This window comes from Schistocerca gregaria, chromosome 6 (genome assembly GCF_023897955.1).
Source record: "Schistocerca gregaria isolate iqSchGreg1 chromosome 6, iqSchGreg1.2, whole genome shotgun sequence".
Lineage (NCBI taxonomy): Eukaryota > Metazoa > Arthropoda > Insecta > Orthoptera > Acrididae > Schistocerca > Schistocerca gregaria.
Genome location: NC_064925.1, coordinates 197617167 through 197627032, shown reverse-complemented (window position 1 = coordinate 197627032; position 9866 = coordinate 197617167).

The following is a 9866-nucleotide window of genomic DNA, read 5'->3' as shown; positions in this document are numbered from 1 at the left end:
CGCCAGACATCTTGCGATGAGGCGCATGTCAGATTGTGGTCAACAGTGTCCAATTGCTGGTAAAGAAGACAAAGTGAGGAATCTGACAAGCCAATGTTGTGCAGTCGCTATTTCGTGGCAGATTTCCTGTTGATTATGTGATACTGCAGTGCCCAGACATCCGCAAGGAGGAAGGACTGGTGGGCGGTAGTCCACACTATGGGCTACTGGATGGAGGGATCTTTGGTCTCCATCACATTCCGGGGAACAAGGCGCAATAATAGGCTGTAAAAGTCCTTAGTCCTGGATGGGAGTGTATCTGGGAGACTGGTATGTTTATAACTGTAGTCGAGGAAAAAGGTCAAAATATGAGACAAATGAGGCATGATATGGCCGACAGACACCGGTGGTGAGGTGGAAGCAGGCAGGAGATGTGCCCCAGCCGGTCTGCTGTCTTTTCATAGAACTCATATACAAGGCCGCAGCTCGCATACGGACTTTGACTAGCCCAAGGATACCATTCCGTGGGGGCAGAGTAAGTGTCTCAAAACGGGCTTTAAACATGGAACCAGACGTGAGATAATAGCCAAAAGCCGCCTGAAGGCTGCGCCCAATCGCAGTAGCCAGAGGGAGAACTTGTGTGATATGGACCAATTTTAATGCCAAGTAAGATTTTTAACTCATAGCGTTGAAGTGTGTCCTGGCGGTGCAGGAGCTTCTGGAGGACGTCGTTGCGGATGACGTGTAACAGGCGACGGAAATTCCTTGCCACTGTGCGTTAGACTGTGGGAGTAAAGGTAATGCCCAGGTACCAGAAAGTCCACAGAAGCGGCAGGGCTGCCACTTCACCTTCCTGGAGGCCTTGTCCAATGTGCACTACTGAAGATTTGGCGACATTCATGGGGCTGCCAGTGGCAGCCCCATAACGTGCAACCAGTTCGACAACTGCTCAAATGGTTCAAAAATGGATCAAATGGCTCTGAGCACTATGGAACTTAACATCTATAGTCATCAGTCCCCTAGAACTTAGAACTACCTAAACCTAACTAACGTAAGGACTTTACACAACACCCAGGCATCACGAGACGGAGAAAATCACTGAGTCCGACGGGAATCGAACCCAGGAACTCGGGCGTGGGAAGCAAGAACGGTACCTCACGACCACGAGCTGCGGACGACTGCTCAAATCTCGGAGCCGGAGTGAATAAGGAGGAGGAGGTCATCAGCATATGCCCGACAGCGAAAAAAGTGTTTTCGTAGGGTAAGGCCAGAGACGATTGTCAAGCCGTCAATGAGGGGCTTAAAGGCAATGGCATACAGGAGGGTAGAGAGGGGGCACCCTTGCCATTAGGAATTGCAGATGGGTACCGGCCCTGCTAAACGTCCATTGACTTGGACACGTGAACTGGCTCAGTTGTAAAGACGCCGGAGGACGTCGAGGACGTCGAGGAACGGTGGGGGGATGCCCATTTACGTCACCACCGAAAACAGGAAACGATGGCGCATTTTATCGAAGGCGCTGTAGAATATATATACTGACGACCGCTGCATGGAGTCTGAAGGCCGCCACCATCGGAATTAAGTAGCGGCATTTCCCTGTGGCAATCTGTCTGTTATACTGTCCCCCAGGCGTCGTTTGCTCTGGGGAGAGGATATGAGGGAGTATTGTTCGGAGCAGCATTGCCAGCAAGCGAGCGAAAGTCTTGTAATCAGCTTTAAGTGGGGTGAACGGTCTGTAACTTGTGACCATCGAACCACGGGCTGGTTAGTGGACTGGATTGATGTCCTCAGCAAAGGCAGGTGGGACTGCTTGGTCAGATGTCATCAGTTCTTGATACATAGTCGTTCAGCAAGTGCCATGAAGTCCCGGAAGGTACGGTGAAACAAAATCGGTAAGCGGTCAATGCCGGGCGACCTGTTGACAATACCTTTGTCGATTGCCTTGTCGACTTCGTCTCGCGTGACCGCCACTGTCAAAGTATCCGCCTCCGTGTTGGGGAGGATGCGCGTGACGTAATGCAAAATGGAGTCGTCTGCCTCAGTAGCAGCACCTTTTCACTATAAGTACGAAGTTAGTGTTCGACGAATGCGTGGACGATGTCATTCTGATTGGTCACCTGTGTGTCATGAGGTGTAGTCTGAGTGTTGGTTATCTGCCGACAATGCCATCGTTCATCGGACACTATATGATGCATCGATGGAATTTCGAAACCGGCGTGATCGTGGCACCACCCCTTGCAATTTCCGGTGTGCCAGCGCAATTATCCTTGCCTTAGTTCTTTCCCGTTCCAACTGATTGTCTGTGGTTGGTGGCTGAGTGTCTAGATCTCGGAGAATCGCATTACAGAAGATAAAAGTGTTACGATGCCAGTCGGCCTTTTTCCCCGTATCGCATCAGTGTCCTCCGGATTTCTGGTTTGGCGCAATCCATTCACTATGTCAAGTGATAGAGAGGAAGGCGACGTTCGCAGGCTGTCCGCGTCTCAGTGATTTGTTGGCGACATGCCAGGTCATGCGGATGAGAAAAAATTAGTTTCCATGGCGCATGCTGTGCCATACAGATTTCGGCGGAAGGAGGGCCGTACAGATGAAAGCGAAATGGTCGGAAAAGGCCAGTGGCCAGCGTGCGGCCTCCCAAATAGCAGATATAATAGAAGGGGTTGCGTCTTTGATTCATAATCGAAACGTCTTCGGTCCCGGGTTCGATCCCAGCCACTGCCTAAATTTTGATAAATAATCAGCATTGGCGGCCGAAGGCTTCCGGCATAAGAAGGCAACCTCATTCTGCCAACGGCCTTGTCAAAGAGGGCGGAGGAGCGGATAGAGGTTCAGGGCACTCTCTTGTCCTAGGGGTGGGAAATTGCCCCTAAAGGCGGAAAAATCAGCAATGATCAACGACATGAGGATGCAGAAGGCAATGGAAACCACTGCATTAAAGACACGTATCGTGTATCCACAGGACATGCGGCCTGTAGTTGAAGAAGTGTCATGATGATCTCTCCATTGGCAAAAGATTCCGGAATAGTCCCCCATTCGGATCTCCGGGAGGGGACTGCAAGGGGGAGGTTACCATGAGAAAAAGATTGAATAATCAACGAAAGGGTAACGTTCTACGAGTCGGGAAGTGGAATGTCAGAAGTTTGAACATGGTAGGGAAACTAGAAAATCTGAAAAGGGAAATGCAAAAGCTCAATCTAGATATAGTAGGGGTCAGTGAAGTGAAGTGGAAGGAAGACAAGGATTTCTGGTCAGATGAGTATCGGGTAATATCAACAGCAGCAGAAAATGGTATAACAGGTGTAGGATTCGTTATGAACAGGAAGGTAGGGCAGAGGGTGTGTTACTGTGAACAATTCAGTGACCGGGTTGTTCTAATCAGAATCGACAGCAGACCAACACCGACAACGATAGTTCAGTTATACATGCCGACGTCGCAAGCTGAAGATGAACAGATAGAGAAAGTGTATGAGGATATTGAAAGGGTAATACAGTATGTAAAGCGGGACGAAAATCTAATAGTCATGGGCGATTGGAATGCAGTCGTAGGGGAAGGAGTGGTAGAAAAGGTTACAGCAGAATATGGGCTTGGGACAAGGAATGAAAGAGGAGAAAGAATAATTAAGTTTTGTAACAAGTTTCCGGTAGTAATAGCGAATACACTGTTCAAGAACACAAGAGGAGGAGGTATACTTGGAAAAGGCCGGGAGCTACTGGAAGATTTCAATTAGATTACATCATGGTCAGACAGAGATTCTGAAATCAGATACTGGATTGTAAGGCGTACCCAGGAGCAGATATAGACTCAGATCACAATATAGTAGTGATGAAGAGTAGGCTGAAGTTCAATACATTAGTCAGAAAGAATCAATACCCTGAGAAGTGGGATACGGAATTTCTAAGGAATGACGAGATACGTTTGAAGTTCTCTAACGCTATGGATACAGCAATAAGGAATAGCGCAGTAGGCAGTACAGCTGAAGAAGAATGGACATCTCTAAAAAGGGCCATCACAGAAGTTGGGAAGGAAAACATAGGTACAAAGAAGGTAGCTACGAAGAAACCATGGGTAACAGAAGAAATACTTCAGTTGATTGATGAAAGGAGGAAGTACAAACAAGTTCTGGGAAATCAGGAATCGGAAATACAAGTCGCTGAGGAATGAAATAAATAGGAAGTGCAGGGAAGCTAGGACGAAATGGCTGCACGAAAAATGTGAAGACATCGAAAAAGATATGTTTGTCGGAAGGACAGACTCAGCATACAGGAAAGTCAAAACAACCTTTGGTGACACTAAAAGCAACGGTGGTAACGTTAAGAGTGCAACGGGAATTCCACTGTTAAATGCAGAGGAGAGAGCAGATAGGTGAAAAGAATACGTTGAAAGCCTCTATGAGAGTGAAGATTTGCCTGATGTGATAGAAGAAGAAACAGGAGTCGATTTAGAAGAGATAGGGGATCCAGTATTAGAATCGGAATTTAAAAGAACGTTGGAGGACTTACGGTCTAATAAGGCAGAAGGGATAGATAACATTCCATCAGAATTTCTAAATTCGTTAGGGGAAGTGGCAACTAAACGACTATTCACGTTGGTGTGTAGAATATATGAGTCTGGCGACATACCATCTGACTTTCGGAAAAGCATCATCCACACAATTCTGAAGACGGCAAGAGCTGACAAATGCGAGATTTATCGCAGCTCATGCATTGAAGCTGCTTACAAAAGTAATACACAGAAGAATGGAAAAAAAAAAAAATTGAGAATGCGCTAGGTGACGATCAGTTTGGCTTTAGGAAAAGTAAAGGCACGAGAGAGCCAATTCTGCCGTTACGGCTGATAATGGAAGCAAGGCTAAGGAAAAATGAAGACACGTTCATAGGATTTGTCGATCTGGAAAAAGCGTTCGACAATATAAAAATGGTGCAAGCTGTTCGAGATACTGAAAAAATAGGGGTAAGCTATAGGGAGAGACGGGTCATATACAATATGTACAAAAACCAAGAGGGAATAATAAGAGTGGACGATCAAGAACGAAGTGCTCATATTAAGAAGGGTGTAAGACAAGGCTGTAGCCTTTCGCCCCTACTCTTCAATCTGTACATCGAGGAAGCAATGATGGAAATAAAAGAAAGGTTCAGGAGTGGAATTAAAATACAAGGTGAAAGGATATCAATGATACGATTCGCTGATGACATTGCTATCCTGAGCGAAAGTGAAGAAGAATTAAATGATCTGCTGAACGGAATTAACAGTCTACTGAGTACACAGTATGGTTTGAGAGTAAATCGGAGAAAGACGAAGGTAATGAGAAGTAGCAGAAATGAGAACAGTGAGAAACTTAACATCAGGATTGATGGTTACGAAGTCAATGAAGTTAAGGAATTCTGCTACCTAGGCAGTACAATAACCAATGACGGACGGAGCAAGGAAGTCATCAAAAGCAGACTCGCTATGGCAAAAAAGGCATTTCTGGTCAAGAGAAGTCTACTAATATCAAATACCGGCCTTAATTTGAGGAAGAAATTTCTGAGGATGTACGTCTGGAGTACAGCATTGTATGATAGTGAAACATGGACTGTGGGAAAACCGGAACAGAAGAGAATCGAAGCATTTGAGATGTGGTGCTACAGACGAATGTTGAAAATTAGGTGGACTGATAAGGTAAGGAATGAGGAGGTTCTACGCAGAATCGGAGAGTAAAGAAATATGTGGAAAAATTCTGATAAGGAGAAGGGACAGGATGATAGGACATCTGCTAAGACATGAGGGAATGACTTCCATGGTACTAGAGGGAACTGTAGAGGGCCAAAACTGTAGAGGAAGACAGAGATTGGAATACGTCTAGCAAATAATTGAGGACGTAGTTTGCAAGTGCTACTCTGAGATAAAGAGGTTAGCTTAGGAAAGATATTCGTGGCGGGCCGCATCAAACCAGTCAGTAGACTGATGACAAAAAAAAGAGGCACATATCCTGTCCAGACAGCTTGCGGAATGACTGGTAAGAAAGGTATGGCCAGAATGGTCGCCGTGTTGAAGTTCCCAGGCATCGTGAAGCAGGAGGTCCCGCACCAATATATTTAGTTCCTGGCATGTAGTTTGGTGTGGGATCTGATCTTTGGGGGACATAACGCAGTTAAAATCACCTCCTAGTTGGCAGTGGTCATATCGCCCTAAAAACAGGCGTGGGATTGCCTCGGAATAAAACTGGGCCCTTTTATGTCGTTGGTCAGTGCCTGACGCAGCGTGTCTCCATGGCAGTGAGCGTCATGCCAAGAGCTGATAGACGGAAGGCGACGTCGGTCACAGAAATCCCGTGGCGGACATAGATGGCCACTCCACGGCCCATAGGATCACTCACTGAGGCGTGGCCGGTATAGCCATTGATATCCGGGAGACTGGCAAAATGAACTTCCTGCAGAAGGGCGAAAGTCAGAAGCCCAGAACATCTCCTGCATAAGGTGGATTTCCAACCTGGAACGGATATTGTTGGTGCTGATGGTTGCTACCTGGTAGGCCTGCTGGCGGACTGCTGAAGGCTGGTCCACTCTGGCTTCACCGCAAGGGCGTGGGTGTCGCAGTGGAACGTTGTCCCGCTCGCCCGCAGGGGATTCTGGGAAGAGTATGATTAGTGGTTCGGCCCCGACGGCGCAGGGTCCCGTAACGACTCCTGCTCCTCGAACTCCTCGTGCAACGCCGTGGAAGCAGGCACTGATGTATCGTCTATTTAGTCTGCAGGAGGTGATGTAATGAATTAGTTCAGCGTCCGCATGGGGCGTCGGGGAGACGGGAGCAGGCATATCGGTGGATGACTCCGCGCTAGTAACTTCTTCGGCAGTAGCGAGCGGGTTCTGGGGCTTCGTGCTGGTCTACGGTTGCCTCGTCCTCGACTTGCAAAATCTCCTTCTCGGCCGGAAACGGTGCAGCGCCTTCTCTTGCAAAGTTTCGGAGAACGTTGTTTCCTTATGCCACCCTCCATGTCCGACGACGGAAGGGAGTCGCGTCGCTCTGGCAGGAAGGCGGTCGTAGGGACGGTGAGCGGGTCGACCTCCATCCTGTTGCGCATGGTAGGGTCAGCTCCGGTTGCGTCTCATCGTCGGAGCGGCGTCGATGGCCCGCCGAGGCGGCGGGCCGTCCGAAGCGCTCTCCGTCGGTGTCTGGTCGGGCTCGTTTGTGGCGTCGTTGGTGGCGTCCGGGCGGCGTTACGAAGAGGTACGAGAAGCAAGAGCAGCGGCATAAGTCACCGGTAGCACCGTAGGTTGCGACGTGGGTCGTCCTGCGGCAGCTGAAAGTTGCGTAATACGCCCTTGTAGTCATTCATATCTAAGGTAGCCGTCTTTGCTGCACCCGAACAAGTCTGAGGCTGGCCGTCGTATGTAATTTATGCTCGTCATCCGCAGATCTGTAAGTAAGACAGCACGCGGTTTCGGAGATCAATGGTGACCTGTCGAACTCCGTTTATGGCAGGATATGCCCGAAACTGTGTCCACTTCTCCGCAGTATGGCCGTGGACTGTGCCGTGTGGTCGGAGTGTCACGACGACTTCCTCATCAGGAAATTCGAATGGCAATTCAAAAATGCATATCGTGCTCGTATCTAGGTCAGGGAGACCGACGGTTACCGTCCCCACATTGCTATCAGCATGACAGAAGCTGACCCCGGTTTGGTCTCATGTAGGATGCGCTCGCACGCCGCTTCGTTAATGACTTTAACATAGACATTGCTGCTCAAGATCGACAAATATATGCCGATAATATCAGTCGCCGGGATCTTCATCTCGCAGAAAACGCTCCACCTCGAGTGATTTGGGTCGGGCATAATCGTCGCATAAGGTATATTTACGGTAACGGTTCGCCATGGATTGTATACGGTAAGCCGGCACTTACGCAACGCAACGGCCGTCAGAATGTAAACAAGGCGAGCTCGCGCTATGCACGCGGTCAACATGGAGACGCGTCCGCTCTGTTGCCCTGCCAAAGGCAGACTGACCACTTGGCTATTACAATCGGCTATAACAATTGACCACATACTTCGTAAATGCTTTACATTTGCAGTTTTTGCGGTTACTTTGTTACACACTTAGGCGCGTATAGGTTTGTATCGAAAAATGACGAAGCTTTTTTTCAAAGTGTTATCTCGGACTTTGTTCGATTTCGTTCTATTGTTATGAGCAACTGGGATTACCCACACTTCTCGTAAGTACCGATAATACATAAAATATTTTTGAGTAAACAATCAGTGCAGCCACGCGGAGTGACCGCACGGTTAGAGACGCCGTGTCACTGATTGTGCGGCCCCTCGCGACGGAGATTCGAGTCCTCCCTCGGGCATCTGTGTGTGTTGTTCTTAGCATAAGTTAGATAAAGTAATGTGTAAGTCTAGGGACCGATTACCTCAGCAGTTTGGTCCCATAGGAATTCAAACACAAATTAGAACATTTTGAACAATCAGTGCACTAGGAGAGCGGTATTGGGTAACTGGGACGAAATCACATATGGAAAATCTCCTGTCTCCGCGTTCTTTGATGAGGCGTGCAAATAAAACAACTTACTCCTGGTGTCGAAGTCCGTCGATGACGACTTCCCATACAGTCTCGCAACAGCAGCAGTTGAACAGTTGACCAGCACTTCCAGATCTGTAAAAATCATTTCCAGATGGGGTTGTTGTTCTCGTTGTGGTCTTCAGTCCTAAGACTCGTTTGACGCAGCACTCCAAGCTAGTCTATCCTGTGCAAGCTTCTTCATCTCCCAGTACTTACTGCAACCTACATCCTTCTGAATCTGTTTAGTGTATTCTTCTCTTGGTCTCCGTCTACGATTTTTACCTTCCACGCTGCCCTCCAATGCTAAATTTCTGATCCCTTGATGACTCAGAACATGTCCTACCAACCGGTTCCTTTGTCTTGTCAAGTTGTGCCACAAACTCCTCTCCACTCTATTCAATACCTCCTTATTACTTATGTGATCTACCCATCTAATATTCAGCTTTCTTCTGTAGCACCACATTTCGAAAGCTTCTATTCTCTTCTTGTCCAAACTATTTATAGTCTATGTTTCACTTCCATACATGGCTACACTCCATACAAATACTTGCAGAAACGACTTCCTGACAAATAAATCTATAATCGATGTTAACAAATTTCTCTCATTTTATATCCTCTCTACTTCGACCATCATCAGTAATTTTGCTCCCTAAACAGCAAAACTCTATTACTACTTTAAATGTCTCATTTTCTAATCTAATTCCCTCAGAAGCACCCGACTTAATTCGACTACGTTCAACTGTCCTCGTTTTGCTTTTGTTGATGTTCATCTTATATCCTCCTTTCAAGACACTGTCTATTCCGTTCAACTGCTCTTCCAAGTCCTTTGCTGTCTCTGACAGAATTATTTTTGTCATCGCCGAACCTCAAAGTTTTTATTTCTTCTCCATGGATTTTAATACCTACTCCGAATTTTTCTTTTGTTTCCTTTATTGCTTGCTCATTATACAGATTGAATAACAACGTGGAGAGGCTACAACCCTGTCTCACTGCCTTTCCATCCACTGCTTCCCTTTCATGTCCCTCGACTCTTACAACTGCCATCTGGTTTCTGTACAAATCATAAATAGCCTTTCGCTCCCCGTATTTTACCCCTGCCACCTTCACAATTTGAGAGAGACTATTGCAGTCGACATTGTCTAAACCTTTCTCTAAGTCCACAAATTCTAGAAACGTAGGTTTGCCTCTCCTTAATATTTCTTCTAATATCAGAATGGCCTCATGTGTTCCAACATTTCTACGGAATCCAAACTTATCTTATCCGAGGTCGGCTTCTACCAGTTTTTCCATTCGTCTGTAAAGAAGTCGTGTTAGAATTTTGTAGCTGTGACTTATTAAATTGATAATTCG